Source organism: Callithrix jacchus, chromosome 11 (genome assembly GCF_049354715.1).
Source record: "Callithrix jacchus isolate 240 chromosome 11, calJac240_pri, whole genome shotgun sequence".
Taxonomy (NCBI): domain Eukaryota; kingdom Metazoa; phylum Chordata; class Mammalia; order Primates; family Cebidae; genus Callithrix; species Callithrix jacchus.
Window position 1 is genome coordinate 27,725,923 of NC_133512.1, and position 23,134 is coordinate 27,749,056.

Here is a 23,134-nt window from a genome sequence, read left to right on the forward strand (position 1 = left end):
AGTATTATTCTAATAATCTCTCACATAAAATGACAACTTTTCTTAAGGAATTCAAGATACTAACAATAAAAACCATGTCTGCCTTTTAAGAAAAATGTGGGGCTGGACACAGTGGCTTACACTTGTAGTCCAGCACTCTGGGAGGCAGAGGTGAGAGAGGATCCCTTGAGGATGGGAGCTCAAGACCAGCCTGAGCAACATAGCAAAAACCCATCTCTATAAAAAAAAAAAATTGTAATTAGGCATGGTGGCATGTACTTGCAGTCCCAGCTACTCACAAGGCTGAGGTAGGAGGATCTTTGGAGCCTAGGAGTTCGAGGCTGCAGTGAGCTATGATTGTGCCACTGCATTCCAGCCTGGGCAACAGAGCGAGACCCTATCTAAAAAAAAGACAAAACATCTGATAATCATGAGAAGTACTGTTTTTTAAATTGTTTCCATGGTAATACTTGAAATACAAATGTTATATGTAAGAGGTTTCCATTTCTACCAGTGATTTTGGCCCTTTAACCACAATACTGACAGATCCTGTATAAACTGTAACAAATAGTTTTTGAAAACCACCTCTGGCCTTGCAAGAAAATAAGGAAAATCTTCAAGGTGTACCAACTCCTCCCCCACAAAAAGAAAAAAGATGAACTATGAGCTGAAAGGACAAAGAGGACTGGTAAATGATCCTGAGGGTCTTGGGTACAAATGCCAATAATAGTCCTAGAGTTGGACTACTCACCCTGGAGCACCCTTGCTGCAGGACAGGAAAACTGAACCTAAGAACTCTGTGTAAAGCCAGGACACTTTAACAGAACTAAAATGGTCCCCAGTTGGTAGCCCCACTGGCTCCCGGCAGAAGCAGAAGCAAATCCTCTCTGGAGAAAGCTTAAATTTAGGTTCTCAGGACTTCCCTTAAAAAAGTACAAGATAGCCTGGGTGTGGTGGCTGACGCCTGTAATCCCAGCACTTTGGGAGACCAAGGCAGGTGGATCACGAGGTCAGGAGATTGAGATCATCCTGGCCAACTTGGTGAAACCCTGTCTCCACTAAAAATACAAAAATTTGCTGGGCATGGTGGCGCACACCTGTAGTCCCAGCTACTCAAGAGGCTGAGGCAAGAGAATTGCTTGAACCCCAGAGGCAGAGGTTGCAGTGAGCTGAGATCAGGCCACTGCACTCCAGCCTGGTGATAGAGCAAGACTCTGTCTCAAAAAATAAATAAATAAAAGATAATAAGGAAAATGATACATCATGAATGAGAGCAGAAAGAACTGATTTGCTAAGAAAAAACACATTTAGATCCCCAAGGTTTTGAGATATTGAAAGTAACTAAAACAATAGAAAATAAGCATGTATGGAAACTGACTTCTGTGAAGATGGAATAGATGTGATTTTCCCTATTCCTCTAGTTAAGAACAACTAAAATCCTTGAACATTATATGTAAAACAAACAGGAGAAGACTCTGAAAGGTGGAGAGAGGACAGACTAGTCAGGGATCTCAGTACCCAAGGCACAATGTGATGCTGAATTCTCAGTTTTCTTTCACTTCAGACAGCTCATACTTGCAGCTTAAGAAATCAGCAACTTGAAAACACCAATGAGCACAGAGACACCCCCCCCCAAAAGAAAAGCCTGCTCTTGTCAAAGAACCTGGAAAAGAACAGTTAGTGTGACAAAGCTTTTAGAGAATAATCAGTCTATTCCAGTTATACCACAGAAAAAATTGTGGATGCCAGTCTACACATGCCACCAAAGATCAAGAGGAGGGCCTAGACTTCCACATGTGCCAGGCTGTAATGAGGAAACCTAAGCTCACCACCACCAGCAGGTAAAGTCAGGAAAAGCTAAGTTTCTGACAATAACTTATCTGGCAATAACAAGACTCCCTTCCTCCAGGTGTCGGTGGAAACCATGTAGGGAGTCTGGACTTAAACCCCATCTGGCAGTAATAGTGCGCCTGGCCCTTCCTGCTGGGTTGGGATCAAAGTCCACGTAAAGAGTCAGCGCTTTCACTACCTCTCACTGGTAACTAAGCCACTCTTTCTGTGCTGTTAGTGGAGGTCACATGGGAAGCAGTAACAAAGCATTCCTACTCCCAGACAAGAAGGTATCGTTAGAGAACTAGTGGGCAGTTGAAACTCTCACCTATCCTTCGTTAGTAACAAGGTGCATCTGCCCACTTTGGTGACAACAGAAACTGAGTGGAAACCTGAAATTCTACCCTCACCTGGCAGTATTGGAGCAGTGCCCCCTCACTTTCTCCTGATGCAATGGTTTCAGAGTAAGCCAGCTAAAATAGTAAATTTAAATAAGATTTAGTCTCATAACAATCTTAAAAATGCCCAGGTTTTGATTGAAAAATCACTCATTCCAGAACCAGAAAGAGCTCAAATTAAATGAAAAAAAGGCAATCAGTAGATGTCAAAACTGGGATAACATGAGATTATCTGACAAAGATTTTAAGGCAGCCATCATAAAAATATTCCAGTGAGCAATGAGGAACATGCTTGAAACAAATGAAAATATGGAAAGTCTTGGCAAAGAAATAGAAGACATAAAGAAGAACCAAATGGAAAATCTAGAACTGAAAAAATATAATAACTGAAACTAAAGACTCAACAGATGGGCTCAACAACAGAATGGAGGGGGCAGAGGGAAGAATCCGGGAACTGGAAAGATAGAACAACAGAAATCATCCGATTTGAAAAACAGACATAAAATATACTTGGGGGAAAATAAAACTAAGAGAGCCTTAGGGACCTGTGGGACTGTAGTAGAAGATCTAATGCTTGTGTCATGGGAGGCTCAGCAGAAGAGAAAAGGCGGGCTGAGAAAGTACCCAAATAAATAATGACTAACATGTCCCAGGTTTGGCAAAAGACATAAACCTACAGATTCAAGAAATGGAGTGAAGCCCTAACATGAAGAAATCCACACCAAGCCGCATCACAGTTAAACTTTTGAAAACTAAAGACAAAAATTCTTCAGAACAGCAAGAAATGGCACCTTATCTGTAGGAAAAAAAGCTGTTCAAATGACACCAGATTTCTTATCAGAAACTGCGGTGGCTCAAAGGAAGTGGCACATCTTTCAAGTGCTGAATGAAAAGAACCATCAACTTAGAATCCAGTGAAAATAGCCTTTGAGAATGAGGGAGAAATCAAGATATTCTCAGATGAGGGAAAACTAGTAAAATTTCTTGCCAGAATGGCTAAAAGGAGTTCTCTAAACAGAAAGAAAATAATAAATATAGGAACTTTGGAACATCAGAAAGGAAAAAAAATGATCACTATGAGAAAAAATATGGGTAAATGCAATCGACTTTACTTCTCTTGAATTTTTTAAAATATGATTGTTGAAGCAGAAGCTGTAACACTGTTTGATGGTTCTAAATATATATAAAGGTAATATTTTCAGTAATTATAAAAAGGGGAGAGTTAAGGGAAATAAGTTTTCTGCACTTTATTTGAACTGGTAAAAACAATGATACCAGTAGACTGAAAAATTATGTATATATAGTACCTAGAACAACCATTTAAAAAGGTACACAAAGATATATACTCAAAACCACAACAAATAAATCAAAATGGAATTCCAAAACAATGTTCAAGTAACCCACAGGAAGGCAGGGATAAGAAAAGAGAAAAATTAAAAACAGAACAAACAGAACACAAAACATGAAATGGCAGACTTAAACCCTAACATATTGATTCCATTAAGTATAAATGGTTTAAACACAAGGTAAAAGACAGACACTGGCAGAGTGGACTGAAAAACATTACCCAAATTTATGCTGTCCATAAGAAACTTACTTCGGCTTTAACAGTATAAGAAATTTGGAAGTAAAAATGATGGGAAAAGATATATAATGCAAACATTAACCAAAGTAAAAAAATGAGTGGCTATATTAATATTAGATAAAGTAAATTTTAGAGCAAAGAAAACTACCAGAGACAAGAGAAGGGCATATGGTAACCCCTACCAATTCATTTAATGAACCTTGCATTATCCTGATACCAAAATTGGAGACAATACAAAAACAGACAAAAGTAAGCCACCAGTTCCACTTCTGGACATTTCCCAGAGAAATGAAAGCTTGTGTTCACACATCAACTTGTATATGAATGCCTATAGCAGCTTTATTCCTAATGGTTCAAATCTGGACATAAACTAGATGCCTTTCAACAAACTGGTAATTCATACCAAGCAATACTACTTAGCAATAAAAAGGAAAGAACTATTGATACATGCAACAGCCTGAATGAATCTTTGAAGAATTATGCTGATTGAAAACAACTATCCCAAAATGTTGTATAAAGTATGGTTCCATTTATGTATGATTCTTGAAATGACAAAACTGTAGAAATGGATAACAGACAGTGGTTTCCAGGCATTAAGTAGAGGATGAAGTGCTATAAAGGGTAACATGAAGGAGATTTGTTGTGATGAAAATGATCTGTATCTTGACGATATTAATGTCTGTCTTCTGTTGCAATATTGTATTATAGCTTTGCAAGACGTTACCACTGAGGAAAATTGGGTTAGGATACATAGATCTCTCTTACAACTGTATGTAAATTTAGAGTAATCTCAAAAAAGTTTAAAAACAAACCAAAGATATACATGATGGAATACTATTTGTTCATAAAAAGAATGAGATCCTGTCATTTGCAGCAACATTTGGAGGTCATTATGTTAAGTGAAATAAGCCAGGTACAAAAATACAGATACTGCATGTTCTCACTTACCTGTGGGAGCTAAAAAAAAAAAGTTAGTCTCATGGAGGTAGAGGTTAGAATAGCATCATAACCTTGAGGAAGGTTACCACAGGCTGGAAATGGAGGGAGGGCAAGTGGGGCGGGGGGCGGGGGGTGAAGGAGATAGGTTAATGAGTACAAAAATAGAGTTAGGGAGAAGGAGTAAGTTCTAATGTTCTATATAAGAGTGGAGTGACTATAGTTATCAACAATGTATTTTATATTTCATAATAGCTAGAAGAGAGGACTTGACATGTTCCCATCACATAGAAATGATAAATACTCGAGGTGGTGACACCAAATACCCTGACTTGATTATTACAATCTGTGCATAAAAATACAAACATTGGCTGGACGCGGTGGCTTACGCCTGTAATCCCAGCACTTTGGGAGGCTGAGGCGGGTGGATCATGAGGTCAAGGGATCGAGACCATCCTGGTCAACGTGGTGAAACCCCGTCTCTATTAAAAATACAAAAAATTAGCTGGGCATGGTGGTGCGTGCCTGTAATCCCAGCTACTCAGGAGGCTGAGGCAGGAGAATGGCTTGAACCCAGGAGGCAGAGGTTGCGGTGAGCCGAGATCACACAATTGCACTCCAGCCTGGGTAACAAGAGCAAAACTCCATCTCAAAAAAAAAAAAAAGCCAAACATTATGTCTCAATAATAAATTATTTTAAAAACCAAAACAACTATGAAATAGTTTTTAAATTATAAAATCAACAAAGAAAAGGAAAGTATTAAGAAAACTAGAAATATAACCCCCCAAAATCTAAAAATCCAAGAAAATAAGTATTATGGTTAAAATTATGAACTTAAATAGATGGTGTGTTACTTTCCTACTGCTGCTATAAGAAGTTACCATAAATTTAGCGTCTTAAAACATACAACTGTATTATCTTAGGGTTCTGGAGGCCAGAATTCCAAAATGGGTCTCATTGGGCTAAAATCGGAGTGTTGGCAGGACTGCATTCCTTCTGGAGGGTCTAAGGGAGAATCTCTTTCCTTGTCTTTTGCAGCAGCAGACTCCACCTGTGTTCCCTGGCTCAGTCTCACTCCTCCATCTTCAAAGCCAGCCATGTTGGCCGAGTCCCTCCCAGGCAAGTCCTTCTCAGGCTGCCATCTCTCTGGTTCTCCCTGTTCTGCTTCCTTCTTCCACTTGTTAGTTCCCTTGTGATTACACTGGGCCCACCTCAATAACCCAGGATCATCCTTCCATTTCAGGTGAATAGCAATCTTCATTCCACCTGCAACTTTAGTGCCTCTTTGCCATATTCACAGATTCTAGGGTCAGGGTGTGGACATCATTGCAGGGAGAGTATTCCGCCTGCCATAGACAGGTCAAAAAACAGATTCAAACATCTCCAACATAATTACTGAGTCAAAAAACACAACTGAAGTGACTCAGAATGCAGCCAGAGAAACAATGTGGAAAATAGAATAAGAGATGAAGACATGGAAGATAAAGTTCAGAATCCTAGGGGAAAAGAAAAAAAAGTGTCTAATTTTTTGGCCATAGGCTCATATACAGATAGACTGGAGGAATTAGTATCTGTGAAAGGAAAATAAATCTTGGGTTCCCCAAATCACTAAGCTAAAGGAAAAAAGTCAAGCTGGGAACAGCTTAGGGCAAACCTGCCTGCCATTCTATTCAAAGTCACCCCTCTGCTCACTGAGATAAATGCATATCTGATTGCCTCCTTTGGAAGGGCTAATCAGAAATTCAAAAGGATGCAACTTTTGTCTGTCACCTACCTGACCTGGAAGATCTTCCTGCTTGAGTTGTCCCACCTTTCCAGACCAAACCAATGTTCATCTTACAGATATTGATTGATATCTCATGTCTCTCTAAAATGTATCAAACCAAACTATGCTCTGACCACCTTGGGACATGTCATCAGGCTGTGTCACCGGTGAGCATCCTCAACCTTGGCAAAATAAACTAACTTTCTCTCTCTCTCTCTCTCTCTCTCTCTTACTGGCTCTCCTCCTCCCTCCTTCCTTTTTCCCTTCCCTGCCCTCCCCTTGGCTCACTGCAACCTCCGCCTCCCAGGTTCAAGTGATTCTCCTGCCTCAGCCTCCCCGTAGCTGGGGATTACAGGCACCTGCCACAACACCTGGCTAATTTTTTTATTTTTAGGAGAGTTGGGGATTCACCATGTTGGCCAGGCTGATCTTGAACTCCTGACCTCGTGATCCACCCGCCTCGGCCTCCCAAAGGGCAAAATAAACTTTCTGAATTAACTGAGGCTGACTCAGATATTTGGAGTTCACATATCCTAGTCATCATTCTGGTGCTTAGAAGTTGGCACATTTGATCCCATCAACTAACGTTTGAGTTTCACTTTTGGTTTAAGAACATAGTTTCTGTTTATCAGAAGGCAGCCTTTGATGGGAATTTTTAATACAAGCATTAGTGGCTGTATGATTGAATTTACTTCTTCAGTGTGAATAAATGACAACTTTCTGCAACATCGATATGCCTCATGGAGACGTTCACCATTCAAAACGTTTTAAAACGATTTTATTGGGGACATTTATTAGCATGTTAAAAACTCCTTTACCAGTTATTATAGCATATGCATAGAACATAAATGTGCACTGCCAAGAACAAATTTAAGGATAGGAAGAAAAACTTAGATTTTTTTCTTAAGTATAAATTGAAATGTATGCAGTGTTATTAAAATTTGATTATTCTAAGCTGGATTTCATCAGGACAACGTGTCATGTTTTAACAAGAGTTTCCCTATCACGTCCAGGCGTTGGCTCTGGTTGCAGGTGCTGGGTTGGCACTTTTAGGGGTGCGGGCCTGGCACTTCGGCACCACGAATGCCAAATGTGTCACCCCTGAGCGAACTCGGGCCTGCCCACACGGCCCCGCGGCCGCTCACCCTCCCGCACCGGGCGCCCGTCTGCACGCAGCTTCTCCCGACCCCGCCTAGGTCTGGGATCTTAGGCACCAAATCGCCCTAGAGCCAGCGGCAGCACCACGGGACCCTGCCTTGACCGCCCCCGCCCGAGCAGCCTGCAGGCTCTAGGGCGCGCCGACAGAGGGCGCGGCTGGGGCTGTCGTCGCGGCCAGTTCCCGTTCCGGGACCGCAGGCAGCCCTGCCCCTCCGTCGCGCGACTGCGGGCGCAGAGCCTTCCTGGGCCACCGCGCTCACCAGGCTCCTGTCTTTCTCTCAGCGGCTGCGAAGTCTCCAACCTGGCGGCCAAGTAAGTCCCAGAAACTGAGGATTCGCGCGGGGCAGACGCTTCTGGGGTCCTGGGCGCTGCGAGCGAGAGGGCGAGGGGAGGCGGGATCTGCGTGCGGGCGGAAAGCTGCGCGGCTCTGGGGGAGCTCTTGGTGGAACCAAGCGGAGAAACCCGCGAGTTTGAAGAGTGTAGCGAAAGTCGAGAGGGGTGAACTTCACCGTCAGCAGAATCGTATCCTCCACTGTGGTCTAAGGCAGGGGTTCTCAATCGTGCCATTACCTTAGAACCACCTGCGGAGCTTTTAAAATCCAGATGTCCAGGCTGCACCCTAGATCGGTTCCATCTCAATCTCACGGAGTCAGACCCAGGCCTCCTTATCTTTTAAAAGCTCCCCAAGTGATTCCAATCTGCAGCCAGCGTTGGATGAAGATTGGAATCACCAGTGACCGAAGGTTGGCAGGGCAGACGGGCCTTCATGGAGTCCTGCCTGCAGACGACACAGCAGCTCCCAGTGTCCTGCTTGGTCCAGGGCGCAGGGCGAGAACTTCCCTTGCGTTTCATGGTCCACAAAGTCGGGAAATGAGACAATGCTTGGCAAGGTCACCTGAATATCACATTCAAAAAAGCCTCCAATGTGCGCAGCGGTTTTGGCACATTGTGAAAAACATAGGAAATGACAGATGATGATGTTCCATTGGCTCTGCATTCTGGGAAAGGCTGCAGTTGTTGGTGTTTGAAATTAAGTCTGGGGAAGCTAGTAAACCTATGGCCTTGATGACTTCTGGCCTTTCTACTTTAAGGGTGAAGCCATAAGCCGTGCTTGCCAAAGGGCGGGGTTTGTTCTCCCTCAAAGCCCCTGTTGAAGAATAAACTATCACCTTCTGGGAAAAGTAAAAGAGTAACTCCGGGGCCGGGCGCGGTGGCTCAAGCGTGTAATCCCAGCACTTTGGGAGGCCGAGTCGGGTGGATCACGAGGTCGAGAGATTGAGACCAACCTGGTCAACACAAAAAAAATTAGCTGGGCATAGTGGCCTGTGCCTGTAATCCCAGCTACTCAGGAGGCTGAGGCAGGAGAATTGCCTGAACCCAGGAGGAGGAGGTTACGGTGAGCCGAGATCGCGCCATTGCACTCCAGCCTGGGTAACGAGAGTGAAACTCCGTCTCAGAAAAAAAAAAAAAAGAGTAACTCCACGATGCAACTTAGAAAGAAGTAGATTCCCTGTTCTCACCCAGACGTAGATGCCAGGGGCCAGGTAGCTGAAATCCAAGCAAGCCAGGCATTGACAAAGTACAGACTTCTACCGGATATGCCGGACAAATAAGCAAGCTGTGCTGAAAACACACAGCATGAGTGGTAAAAGGGTGGTCTTTCAAAGACTGCAAGAGTAGGTTTTGTTTCTGGGGAATGGAGAAGTAAGTTCACGCTTCGGAACCCATCAAGTCTGGGTCTATGCTGTGACTTTGGGCAAGTTCCTTGACGTCTCTAAGCCCGTTTTCCCACCTGTAAAATGGAGATAAAGAGCAACTCTCTCCCGAGGCTAGCATAGTCCAGTGAGATGATGTGCATCACACACCTGGTAGGCGGTGCTCTGGCAGGGGTCGTTACTAGATACTGGAGTGGCAGTTTTTGCCCACCAATTGTTTACTTAGTACAGGCATTATGAAGGAGAATGTTTGTCTATAAAATGTCCCCTTCAATGCTCCATTCCTTCCCCTGCCCTGCTGCCCTGCTCAGGGCCTTGGCATGCTTTAAGTCTGGGATCTTAGGCACCAAATCCCCTCACTGCCCCAGGGTGTATTAATGGCATTGGAATACAGTTTTACAGCATGTGATAGGAATGAATATTTTTACACACACACACACACACACACACACAAAAAGCTGTTCTTAATCTTGAAACTTCTTCCCTTCTGTTGCCACATATATGTTTTTAAATGGCTTTCCAAGAAAGCTGGGCTGTGGACAGGTATGTGCACACACACGTGTTGCTCCCTGCTTGCAACATCCTCAGCCCACACCCTTGGTGTTTCTGTTTTGCTCCCAACTCTTGGCCTCGGGACAGTGAATCTTTCTACAGTGACCAAGGACAGTCAGGGATCTGTGGAAGGGAGACCCCAAATTCTACAATTGCTGATGCCTGTATCTTAGCTGGAGCTTTACCCTGGTACATCTGTTACATGCTCTGTACATCATGGTGGTTACTTTGATCCTAATAACAGTGCTATTTAGATTAGACATCAGAAATTGGAAGAGTGGAGTAATGTAGGCATAAAGATCAAGTGTTTTTCTAGTGTATGTGTGAGCACTGATATTTGCTTACACAAGACTATCAAAGTCATCTCTTATCCAAATAAAAGGATTCAATATTTGTTCAAAATCTAAGATATGAATGTAGGATTTAAGGTTTAAGTTACTAGTTTCTTCTATCATTCTTATTATTGGGGGAATTTTTTTAGGCAAGAAGAAATTAGAAAAGCTAAAATGTGTACTTAGGCTGAATTTTTGTCCTGCAGAAGCTGTAGGTATTTTGCCAGTTTTCAGAAGTCCTGTTTTATCTCCTGGGGACAGTCAGTTGCATGTCACACAATGGGCTTCCTTTGATCTACCTAAAAGATCTGAACTTATTTCTTGCAAAACTCTTTAGTGTGTCAAATACTCGTTGAAGGCAAGTGTTGTTTCTCAACTTGATTCCTGTGGTGACAGGTGAGTAGTCACTGGTAGGTCAGTTCGTTGATGCTTTTTACCCATACTGGAAAGTTTGTCCAAGTCATATATTGCTAAGACTTCCTGGCTTGAATTCTTATTTAAACATGTGTTTTATCTGGAACTGCCACAGACAAAACTGGGCAGAGATTCCTGTGCAGAGTTGGCCAAGGCAGACATGCCACCACTCCTTCCCTTTGCCATTCTCCCTGTCTCTGGAGCCATTGAGCCAACCGGAGATGGTGCCACTCTGAAGGGATCTTATCTTGGTCCTCTAATGGGGCAGAGTTCTCTGATGAGGGATGCCCATCCTTAGACCCAACAAAGCAATTTTGTATCATACTACATTGAAATTAAAAGTTACTCTCTAATAAACTGCCATGTTAGAATTTGTTTTACTGAAGGGTCCTTTTCATCCAAATTATAGAGCACTGTCGTTTAAAGAAAAAACAGGTCAACGGAAGGGCCCAGATAATTGCAAAGTGAGCACCAGATTAGTGCCAGGTTTTGGCAGATTAAGATTTTAATAAAACATGAATATTCACCATGATTATATTTGTTTCAGAAAGTTGATGTCCCTTGGCCTTCTGTTCTGTCATTGCCACCATACAGGTTAGGGTCAGAATTGGGAGGATGGAGTCACTTGGTGAATATTTTCAGAGCCACATGCAACTGTGCCTGGCTTAGCAATATGATAGCAGAGCTGAGAGAAGATGATTTACTTGGGAGAGTATTTCTGTTCTAATTCCCAAAAAATTAAAGGTCTAATGAGTAAGAACTTCCCATGCTTCTTGTAACACAGGCCCAGGTTACCGCCTATGACCTCAAAACCAACCTTCTTGGAAGGAACTGGGGGAAAGCTAGGCTTTTTTGGCAGGGGCTATCCTAACTGCTTACAACAACAAAGGCCCCTTCAATGAGTGGGCCATTCCCGGACTCCATTTAACAAAGCTAGTATTTTATACTTAATTGAAAACAGGCATGCTGATGATTTCAAGTGGAGATGTGAGACCTATAACATTCACCAGACATGCAGGACTGAAATGGAAGAAATAATGGGTTTTGGGATCAGAACCAGGATCAAGTTCCTATTTTATTCCTTAACTAAGGGGTCCCCAATCCCTAGGCCTTGGATGGGTACCAGTCAGTGGCCTGTTGAGAACGGGGCCACACAGCAGGAGGTGAGCGGTGGCAAGCAAGCATTACCACCGGAACTCTGCCTCCTGTCAAGTCAGCGGTAGCATTAGATTTTCATGGGCACGGGGGAGGAACCCTATTGTGAACTGCGAGGTTGCGCATTCCTTATGACAATCTAGTGCCTGATGATCTGAGGTGGAGCAGTTTCATCCTGAAACCATCTCATCCTTGCCCCCACTCCCCTGTGAAAAAATTGTCCATGGAAAAATTGTCTTCCATCAAACCAGTCCCTCATGTCAAAAAGGTTGGGGATCACTGCCTTAACTTACTGTATGACCTTACCCAAGATCCTTGGCCACTCCAACTCTGTGTCCTCCTGTGTAAAATAGATACAATAATGCTTTCCTTGCTAGGTAGTTTTCAGTATCTGATGAGCTAATCTCTGTAAAGTGCTTAGCACATCACCATCCTCTAGTAAGTCACAATGATGATGATAAAGAGGATGATGATGAAGCTTCCAGGGCTGGTCTTCCCATCTCCTAGTTGTGTGACTTCACAGAAGGATTTTTTAAAAATACATATTTTTAATAGAGACGGGGTTTCACCATGTTGGCCAGGCTGGTCTCAAACTCCTGATCTCATGATCCACCCGGCTTGGCCTCCCAAAGTGCTGGGCATGAGCCACCATGCCCTGCCTCAGATAAGGTTTTCAATCCTCATGAGCCTCGGCTTTTGACTCTGTAAAATGCGCTAACTCTGCCCATCTGGAAAGATTGCTTTGAGGCTTGATTTAAGTAAAATGATAACAGGTCTGATCTGGTAGACACTACATAAGAATAGCATTTCTGTAGACTACCTGTGTCCCACACTAGTCTAAGAGTTTAGGGTTTTTGTTGCTTGTTTTTAGCTCATTTTATCTTCCCAACGACCCTATGCAGTGGTTATCATTTCCCCTGTTTTACAGAGGAGAAAACCGAGGCTCATCAAGGTGAAATAACTAGGCTAACGTCCATCCCAGGACTTGAAGCAGAGCTCCTGTTCTTGACCACGGGCTCAGCTGCTCAGTGATACCCTGTCCCTGCTTACTCTGCCTACCTCCTGAAGCCCACCTCCTGCCACTAACAGACAGTGCTGTTTATGCTCTGTGTAGAGCCATGTTTCTGGAAACAGAGCCCCTGCTTCCAAAGAGCAGCTTACTTAGGAAGTGAAAGTGGCAATTCACTCCCCCGGTCCCTCCTCTCACCCCCAGGTAACTCTAAACTTCACCCATTGCTTAGGCTGGTTAATCTAATATCAACTAAAAAAACCCATAAAACAAAGATATTGGATCCTGGTATTGACTAACATTTTTGGGTGGGTTACAATGTTTGTTTTGAGATAAATGTCATCTTGATGCACTGAGGTTGTTAGCCCCTGAGTAAGAAAACGTGCCTTCCCCTAGACATGTGGGGGGTGTTTGGGAGACAGAAACCAGGCCTGGGAGAGCCCAGGTTGAGACTCAGATGGGGACAGCAACAGTATTGAAAACAGTATCACGTCAAAGGGGCGGTGGTCTGCTCTAAGTCCACCGCCCTTTTTGACATTCCTTACTCATCTTTTGTCTCCTTTACCCCAGTGGCTTTTGCCTCTTCTTGAGTTCTGGCAATCTTCCCTGAGGTCTGGGTCAGTGAAATCTGGGAGCTCAGAAAGGCAGATTCTCAGTGGAATGAGCTGTGGCTGCGCTAGTCTTTCTGATAATGAGGTGGCAATTGTTTTTCTGGCTTTCTGTGGGTGTGAACTGCTCTGCTGGCCCCCCACCCTGGTGTGGAAGGCTGTTAGAAAGCTATTTGTAGCTCTTGGTTCCTCCTGGCTCTTTTGGGCTTCAACTCTGCAACATGTTAAATCAACAAATATTATCAGAAAGTCTTGCTGGTGCCAGGAGTCTACTAAGTACTTGGATTATAGCAATGAATGAAACAGACCCAGTCGCTGGCCATAAGGAGTTTGTAGGCTGGGGGTTGGGGAGAATGTCTTAGCTTGGGTTGCTAAAACTATCATAGACTGGGGGGCTTAAGCAACAAACGTTCATCTCTCACAGTTGTGCAGGCTCAAAGTGTGAGATCTGGTTGCCAGCATGGGGGTTTGGTGAGGACCCTCTTCCTGGTTTGTGAAAGAGGTCTCTCATGGCTCTTCCCATAAGGGCACTAATCCCATCATTGGAGCTCCATCCCCATGACCTTATTTAAACCTATTCACCCCCCAACAGCCCTGTCTGCAAACACCATCACATCAGGGGTTCTCCCTCACCATGTGAACTTTGGAGGGACACAAATATCAGTCCATAAGTGGGAGGTTAGGGCACTAAGCTCACATAATTATAACTTGTGGAATGTGCTTTAAGTGAAAACAACAGCATGTCGTGAGACAGAAGATCAGAGTGGTACTCGAATTGAGAGTCTGGGGACACATCTCAAGGAATGAGCCTTTTCAACTAGGACTTGGTGTGAAACATGCTGGATGCAGGAAACAGTGGGTTCAAAGACTGGGAGGTGGATGGGAAGGATGTGAGTGAGTATGGCCCAAGCCCAGGAGGACACAGAGCTAAATAACAGGCCACACTCAGGCCAAGCAGGGCCTCCTGGGCTGGGTGAGGATTTGGGATTTTATTCTGAAGTGTAGAGGAAAGGTATGGAGGAATTGTCTCTCCCAACTTTTCCCTGTCATTCATAATATATAAGAAAAAGATGGTTAGCCACCTCTATTTATTCAGATAATCAACAGTCTCTTCTTATTGAGCTTTATAAACCTTGTTTTAGTGTGTGAAACAATTCTGGAGCTTCTGGTTTTCAATCTCCAGATGAGGGAATTGGGGTTCAAAACAATGAAAAGAAGGCAGGAGGAGGATTTGGAGCCAGGTCTGCACAGCCCACAGCACCTAGTCCGTAGTTTCTGAGACAGGTGAGTGTTAATGGGTGTGGGCCTCCCAGGCACCCAGCGTCCTTCATCAGGAGCCTCGGTGGATGGACTAGGGTGGAGTCCAGTCCTTCCTGGCTCCTTGGAAACCGAAACAAAAGACCCCAAAGATTGGAGGGGCTTTGGGTATGTACAGGTTAGGGGGTCAGAATCTGCAGGCACAAAATGTCAGGGCCCCTTGGCTAAGGGAAGGGCTGTCAGATTTTCATGCTAGTCTGTTCTACTCTTCCTGGCTGTTGCCCAGAAGTCCCAAAGGTGGTGCCTTCCCTGCTCCGTTCGCCTTTGAAAATCTGAATTCATCATTTGCATGTACTTGGGAGGCAAGGGTTTGGAAAAAAGAAATTCTTTATTGGGAGCTTTCAGGTCACAGGAAAAGCGTCCACTGTGTGGGGCCCACATCCTCAGCACCGCGTGCTGGATGCTTTGGGCTTCTGTGCTGACCCCGTTTCTCCTTTTTTGCTGTGAAGTGGTCATGAGGTTGCAAAGCCACGTATGTTACAGGTCAGGTGTATCTTGGCTGGTTGGGCATGCCTACTCCTTAACATGAATAACTGTTCATTATTCAGATATCAACAGTTATTCAAGTATTCTCTCCCCTTGGTGAGGGGAGAGAGCAGTCCTGGCCTGGGGGTGGGGCAGTCTCTGGGGCAGGTAGTTAAGGGGTTATGGCTCTGTCATCTTCTCAACCTCTTATTGCCACTCAGGGTCACTGCACATAAATCCCTGGGTACTCTCCCACCTAGTGCTGTGACAGGTTTGTGCCCCAGATGCTTGCTGACTCTGGATACATGTTCAGTGGGGTTAGTACAAAAGCCCTCAGCTAAGCATTTTGGCCAGCGATCAGCAGAGTGTTTATTCGCTGCAGGCCCGGTTTCAATTCCCACATTGGTGGTGACTAATATATTTTGTTCTTGTGGAGTGCTTTTCATTTGATAAGCCCCAGACACTTTCTGTGTCAGTTCTAAATGCCATCTCCAGATGTCCTCCAGCTTCCAGATCAGCCACTTCTGTGGCACTTTCCTCTGCATAAACATTTCAGCCCTCTCACAGAGTTCCAGGAAACAGGTTTCTGCTTTGAGGCTCTGCTGTTTTCTGTTGACTTTGTTCATTAAGATATTTTTATTCACTGGCCCCTCAGAGATAAATATCAAGTGCAGTGTTTTTGGAACTTTGTTTTTCAAAGCCTGGATAAAACCAAGAAAATGTCAAGCAGTAGATGATTAAGTACCAAGTGGTCGCACAGGCAATGCTTTGGACATTGACAACTGGGCTCTGGTTAACCCTTTAAAGACAGCAGTGAAGATAAATGCCTTAGAGCAATAGAAAATATTGGTGATGGACAATTGAATTTATTCACCAATAAACTTGGTAAGTGACATCCCCTAAGTGAGGCTGTGAATTATGGAAATCCACGTATCAGTGGACATGATGAAGCACCTGCTCTACGCAGTGCACCAGGCAGATTTATTCATTCGGTGGTTTCTATCTGGCATCCTCTGTGTGCTGGAGATCCGGTGACTCACCAGAGGGACACCCTCCCTTATCATCAGTGCTGGCCTTGAAGATGACAGCTGGAAATGCTGGCCTAGGCTGCCCTCTCATGGCTCACAGCCAGTGTTTACTACGTGACTGGTGCTGTTCTAAACACTGTATGTGTATTAACTCTTTGCATGCTCACAGAGATCCCTACGTGAGGTAGGTACAGTTATTATCTTTACTTAAAGAGAAGAAAACAGAAGCACAGAAGGGAGCATTATTTGTCCAAGTCACATAGCTGGTGATTGGAACAAGATAGCCTGGCTTTAGAGTCTGTGCCCTTCACTGCCACTACCAACCAATGTGAAAGGAAAATAATCAGCTTAGGACAGAAAGTCCCACATCTTCACAGAGAGGTGAGGATAGAATACCATGGGCCTTCCCAGCAGAAAGAGATGGGCTTATGAGACGTCGCTCATCACCTGCGCAAGTCTGACATGCAGACCCTGACTCATTGATGGATGAATGAATGCACTCTCACACATTACAGTAATACAAGTGGGCTAGGGATGGCTGTTGGCTGCTTTCAGAGGGTGAAATGCAACCCATCGACCAAGACCCTCTGTCCATCCACACTTTTATTCATAGCAGATGTTCTAAGTTAACACACTTGTGGATAATTAACATGATTAAAAGAGTGGTTTTATGACTGGTAAAAGCTTTAGGTTCCGGGGCCCAGAGTAAATACTATTAACAGGTAATTCCCCTTTGATCCTCCCCAGAGAGGGCCACCCAGCACAAAATTAACATGAGGAAACAGAGTGGAGACAAATGGGTGTGGGGTCAGGCCTTTGATCTTCTCTATCTCTTTCCCATGCCTTCAACCTGCCTCAATAAAACCTTTTGGCCTTTCAAAGGGTTTGAGACTAATCTATAACTTTTCCTAAATATTTTCTGTAATATTTTGCCAGCCACCCCAAGCGAATTCTAACAGGCTTAGGGAAGGGACAGGGTAGGGTCCCTGTTCTGACAGGTGTCGTCTCTGCTGGGGGGATGGAGAAAATGCTTGGCTACTAAGGGGGCTACCCTGGCCAGAAGTAGACAAAAGAAGCAACTGTCTCGGAGCCAGGAGACTTGGAAGCTGGTTTTGATTGATCCAGACAAGTCCAGGGGCCGTGCCCAGGGCCTCAGTTTTCCCATCTCTAAAATGGGTGGCTCGGACAACATTCTGTTTGACTTCAAGAGCCCAGGATTTCAGCAGACGGGGTAGGAGCTGGCTCTCTGTGCACTCTAAAGAGGGTTTCCTGACCAGAAGATGTTTGGCTCTGAGAGATGTGGGGGCAGGCACTGGACTTCCCAGAAGGCCCTGGCAGCTGTGAAAGGACTTGTGCATTCCACTGTGGTCCCTCCCCAATGCTGACATTGGCTGTCTGCATTCCGTCCTTTGTAGGCAGGGTGGCGTGTCTGTGTGTCTGGGGCTCACACTATAAGGTACTTTGTATGAGAGAGAGAGGGAGGTAGACAGAAGAGGGAGTAGAGAGGGGAACAAAGTGGGGAGAGAGAAAGGAGGTACCAAGAAGGACTGACTTCCATGTGCTTTCAAATTCAGAGGGATTAAGTGCTTTCAGCTACTTAAAGTCAATGAGCGTTAATGGAGTTAAAAAGCTTCCAATAATAATTGTAGCTTCATCCATCTGCTAAATTTTCTCCAGAGTCAGCTGTCCATAGTGTTCTGGTATGGCAGAAGACACACATGACTTGGTTTCCATGTTAAGTTCCTTAAGAAATTGTAAACCAAGCAAGAAGAGCATACAACAAAAACACAGATTGTTGTGGATCATGCAGCAGGAAAAGTAGGACCCCGTTTGAGCAGACCAAGTGTGTGTGTTCTTCATGCAGCTCTGTTGAAGCTGTGTAAAAGGTGCTTGGTGCTGGCTCCTGCCAGATGCTGTTGGCATGGCTTCATCTGCCCAGCTTACTGTTGGGTAACTTGCAGAATGATGAAACCTGTTCTTCATGTTATCACTGCATTTCTGAACATCCACACAGTGCATGTCCACAAGTAGAGTATACTTATCTTCTTGTGAAACTGTGGAGCCTGTGGATTAAATTCACCAAAATGAATGATATTCAAGAGAAGTCATTTCCCAAAGGAGAATTCAGATGTGGTCCCCACATTCATGGATATATGTGTGCAAGTTTTTCTGGGGGTCAGGTCGGTGGAGCCCGCTCTAATTGACATTTGCAATCTGGGTTATATCACCTCTAAGGTAGGCAGGTACCTACAGGAAGTGGGCAGGGAATGATGGCTTTAACTTACTTCATTCAATAAATGAATATTTGTTATCTATTCCCGTTGTCCAGGATGGTGGTGGGCAGAATGTTTTAGAAGTCCATATTATGTATGGCAGGTTGCGGCTTTACCAGAGATGGCATTTGCTGATTAAACTTTGGTGATAGGATGTGTTTTTAACAGAAACAGAAAAAGAAACTGAACTAGTTTCCGTGGTAATAACCATTTGGGTTTGCAGCTGATGCTGGCCGGGAAAACATGAGGCCCCTTTGACATCATCCATTTGCTGCTGAGAAATCAAAATGAAAATATCACTCAGTGTCAGAATGTTCCAGAAGGCAGTTGAGCTGCTAATGTTTTGAAGCGTTCAGAGGTATGTGTTATATGAAAAGGAGAGGAAATACAAGACAAAGGAAATGAAACGTTTGGCAATCATTGATCATTTCTTCAGTATGGTATTTCTTGTGGCTCTGGGATTTTAAAAATCCACTTGAAAGCCAGTATTGTTGAGTTTGGCTCTGTACTGTTTTTGTGGGGACTGATTTTTCACTTTATATTCCTTATTTCTAACCAGGCTTAATGGTAATACCCTAAGTTGATGGCCTTCTACTAAATTTAAAGCAAAGTATAAGTGTTCCCATCCAAAATCCCATCAGATTTACTGTGATATTTTCCCAAAACAGGAAGAGCTTTTTAGTTACTTACAGGTGCACAGAAAGTGTTTAACATCTCATCTGCATTTGCTTGGTCTTAATGAACCATCATTTAGTTTAATGAAGACTGAGCATTTTCTCTCCAGGGCAAGTGGGCCATTTGAGTTGAAAGTTCCTCAGAAGAAGGCAGTCGCTGAGAGTGTGGTGCTGGCCTGACTCAAGAGATCCTGAGATGCCCTAGTGATGAAGAGGCTCTAAAACAATTTAATCATGTGAGTGTGTAGCCTTCTCATAAAACGTTATGAATAAAAGTACTGCCCTCCTCCTGGCATCCTCTCCCTTTCCAGAAGTAATTTTTATTCTTACACAGTGTATCTTCTCACAGGTAGTTTTCTTAGCATTTATGTTCACAGATGTATGCCTACAGAAAATGTGGAGTGTTTTGTGTATTTGCGGAACAGGGGAAATGGGCAAGCCACATAAATGTTATCATACCCTATTTTTCTTTCTGCAGCTTGCATTTTTCAAGTGATGAGATGTCTCAAGGATCTTTTTATGTCAGTACATGTAGCTCCGTCATGTTCTTTTTCATCACAGATCTGGTTGGCTTTTAACGGCACCCACCCAATGATTCTAACAGAAATGATGACTGTGGTTCTGTGGGACCAAGTAAGGGGTGGAGTAAGGTGGCAGGACCAGGGACCCAACGCAACTTGGGAGCAGGTGAATGCTATAACCTCAGGACAAACGAAGAAGGTGCTTGGCTTACCTGTCTCTATCTCTCTCAGCCTAGTAAAGTAGTATTTCCCTATATAGATTACGGCTAAGTCTGAGGTAGACATGGAATGGTGTTATATTTTATCTTAAATCTTAATTGCATAAATATGGTATCTGAAAAAGGTTGTAGTGAGTTTTCTGTGCTAAGAGGGGTCCTTTAATATAGTAGGCTCATACAACCAAGGTTTTTTTGTTTTATGTGTTTTTTTAGAAACAGGGATCTCACTTGTCACCCAGGCTGGAGTGTAGTGGTGTGACCATAGCTCACTGCAGCCTCAAACTTTGAAGTCCTGGGCTCAAGTGATCCTCCTGCCTCAGCCTCCTGAGTAGCTAGGACTATAGGCATGTACCACCATCCCCGGCTATCAAACAATCAAGGTTTATTTCCTGTTCGTATTTTATGTCCGTTGCGAGTTGACAAGAGCTAATCATGGTGGTTATTTGTGGGCCTGAGCTGATGCAGCTGCCTCCATCTTGAGCCAATCGTAGTGCCAGAAGCAAAAAAAAAATTGCACATTGATAAATTATGCACCGATGCCTAAAAGCTTCCTACCCAAAGCAGCACATTCCACTTCTGCTCCTGTTTCATGAGTTAAAGCCTGTAACTTCAAGCAGGTAGGGAAGTGTAATCCTACCAAGTGTCTTGGAGAAGAACCTGAACTGTTTGATTGTTTGATGAACAGAATACTTCTACCATTGTGTTGGTTTTCAAGGAAGGAGGGGAAAAGTCTTTGAAAACTCCCCTATAACCCATAAAGTTATATCCTAGAAGCCAATCCTTTCTGTGTACATAAAATTACTGGCCTTTTCCTCTGGCCACCACAGTTGCAGAGAGCAGAGCTGTTTGGCAACACACTTTAAGAAGTAGTCAGAGCTTGAGAAGGGAGGGTCGGGACAGGAGCAGAGGCAGATGGCATGGCACTGGGCCAGGTTCCATATGACCTGGATGCCAGCAATGCTGGCCTTGGTTTTGCTTATGCTTGTATTTGTTTCCAACCTATATGTAGCAAGTGCCACAGCAGAAAAACTTACAGAATGGCCTGACTACTCAGAGCTCACTCTTGAAAAATGCTGGGTTGTAACTCTAAATTAGCATCTGCTACATTGTTAAAGAATGTTTTACAACAGGGCCCAGATGGGTTAGGAATCTTAGCTGCTACTGTTGCAACACCAATTTGTGGAAAGCAGTGTTATTCATTTTGAAATATAAACATGAAAAAAAAAGGGTGAATGATGATTCCCGACAATTGGGTGTCTAAAAAAAGAGTGGAATCATGAGGCCAGTGTGGATGGTGGGAAGTGGTGTTCTTGAGGTTTCTGTTCTAGATGTGGCGCCATCAGTTGGGATGGAGTCCAGCCTTGTCTGCTTATCCTGGGAAGAAGGAACTCATAGTCACACTGGAGCAGGGAAACCTCTGCTGGGCGATTCTGCCCAGTACGAAGCTCCTGCTAAATTGAGCATGTTTGCTAGTGTTCTTAGGCTGCAGTGTTTGGGCACACTGAGGCTCACTATCTTCTTAGGGATTTATCACAAAGATACACAAGTAAGTGAATTCATGCCTGGTGGCCTCAGCTGTGGGCAGTCAAACCCACATGTACTGTGGATTTTTGGGATGCAGCGTCTCTCTAAATGTCTAATATTCAGAAGCTCTAACTAGGTCTCCCCATCACCTGCCATTACAGAGGGGTTCAGTGGAGCAGACGCTTCTGTGTTCATGGTGGCTGGAGCTCAAGGAAGCCCTTGAGAGCCACAGCCTCTCCTGTCTTTCTGTGTTCATTTTTGAACACAGTGTTTCAGAAATGTTTCAGTGTTTCTCTGTTTGCTCCCACACACTCACCATACTTGTGATTCCTTGTTCTGTGTCTGTCTGCCCAGTTGTAAACTCTGTGAGGGCAGGGAGCTACTTGACCTCTCTGTGCCTCAGTTTTCTTATATGTAAATTGGTGGTAACAGTGACCCCTGCCACCTAGGGTTGTTGCAAGGATTGAGATAATAGAAAATATCAAATGATTTGCTCATGACTGAGTGCCTAGGCATGTTGTGCATATAACTCACTTAATCCTTACAGCAACATTTTGAGGTAGGAACTCTTACCCTGGGGCAAGCAAGGCATAGAAAGGATGGCTAACTTGCTAACAAGTGATGATTCTTATAATGGGTGATATTATAACAAAGTCCCATGAACAGACATAACCTGAGATGCCCCTGTTTTCCACAGCCTAAAATCACCAGCAAACATGGTCCATTTAGCAGGAACTTCCTTCTAACTTATTCATGAGTCACAATTTGAATTCTGCTGTCTCTAGAGATCCCAGACACCACGGATTTAACCCTTATGTTGTCCTGCCTCTCACCATGTGTTGAAAGCCTTACATCAATGCTGGTGCCTGAATAAAACACTTGGTGTTAGGTATTCTCAGACAAGGCCCTGCTGGGGCCCTCGCACCGTGCACGGCTGTCCATGAGGAAGTGCGCAGTGGATGTCTGTAGAAGGAATGAAGAAGGCTGCAACCTCATGGAGTTGTCCCACCACCCTCTGGCCCTGCTTACCCCCTCGTAGCTATCCCATGGGTCACGCTGAAGGTAGAGCACTGTCATGTGACTTGCAGCTGGCAGAAGCTGCTGGGCAAGGTGCCCAGGTTTGCTGCGGCAGTTCAGGCAGGCAGGGCCGGACCAAGGAAAGGGAGACCATTGGCCATTACCTTTGAGCCTCTCTTTGGCACTTGGGATTTCTCAGATGCAGAGCTTTAAGGTAACAGAGTGGCAGGTGAGTTCTTACCCTTCTTTATAAAAGAAAAACCAGGGAAAGAAAGCAAAGCATTCTTCTTTCTAGAAGCCAAGTCAGCTGGAAGCCAGCCTCTGCAGCTCAAGAGAGGGCCTTAGTTGCAAAGAAACACAAAATCACGGTAAGAGTACAACAGAAACATGGTGTGATGCCAAACATGCAGAAAGTCGGTATAAGCGCAAATGCGCGCAGAGAAAAGCTGAGAGGAAGCGCTCCAAAATGAGAATAGTGGTTTCTGCATGTGGGTCATAGGGAACTTAATTTATTGTTCTAAATTTCTTTCTTTCTTTCTTTCTTTCTTTTTTTTTTTGTTTGCATTTCCCAAGTTTTCTATAGTGAGCAGGTACCATCTTATACTTACAGAAAATTATTAAAACTTAGAATGGAACATGTGGAGAACAGCTTTATAAATT

General features: G+C 44.1%; 1 protein-coding gene across 11 annotated transcripts in view; it reads left to right on the plus strand.

Annotated features, from left to right (window-relative positions):
* Positions 1-7,846: 7,846 nt before the first annotated feature.
* Positions 7,847-23,134, plus strand: part of NOD1 (nucleotide binding oligomerization domain containing 1) — a 56,100-nt gene continuing 40,812 nt past the window's right edge. For 6 of the 11 annotated variants that reach the window (XR_013523899.1, XR_013523896.1, XR_013523897.1 and 3 more), the window contains exons 1-2: positions 7,847-7,964; positions 19,305-19,430. The gene's annotated coding sequence lies outside the window, so the exon portion shown is untranslated. The remainder of the gene's footprint in view (positions 7,965-19,304; positions 19,431-23,134) is intronic. The other 5 variants (XR_013523900.1, XR_013523898.1, XM_035253519.3 and 2 more) reach the window with 1 other exon arrangement.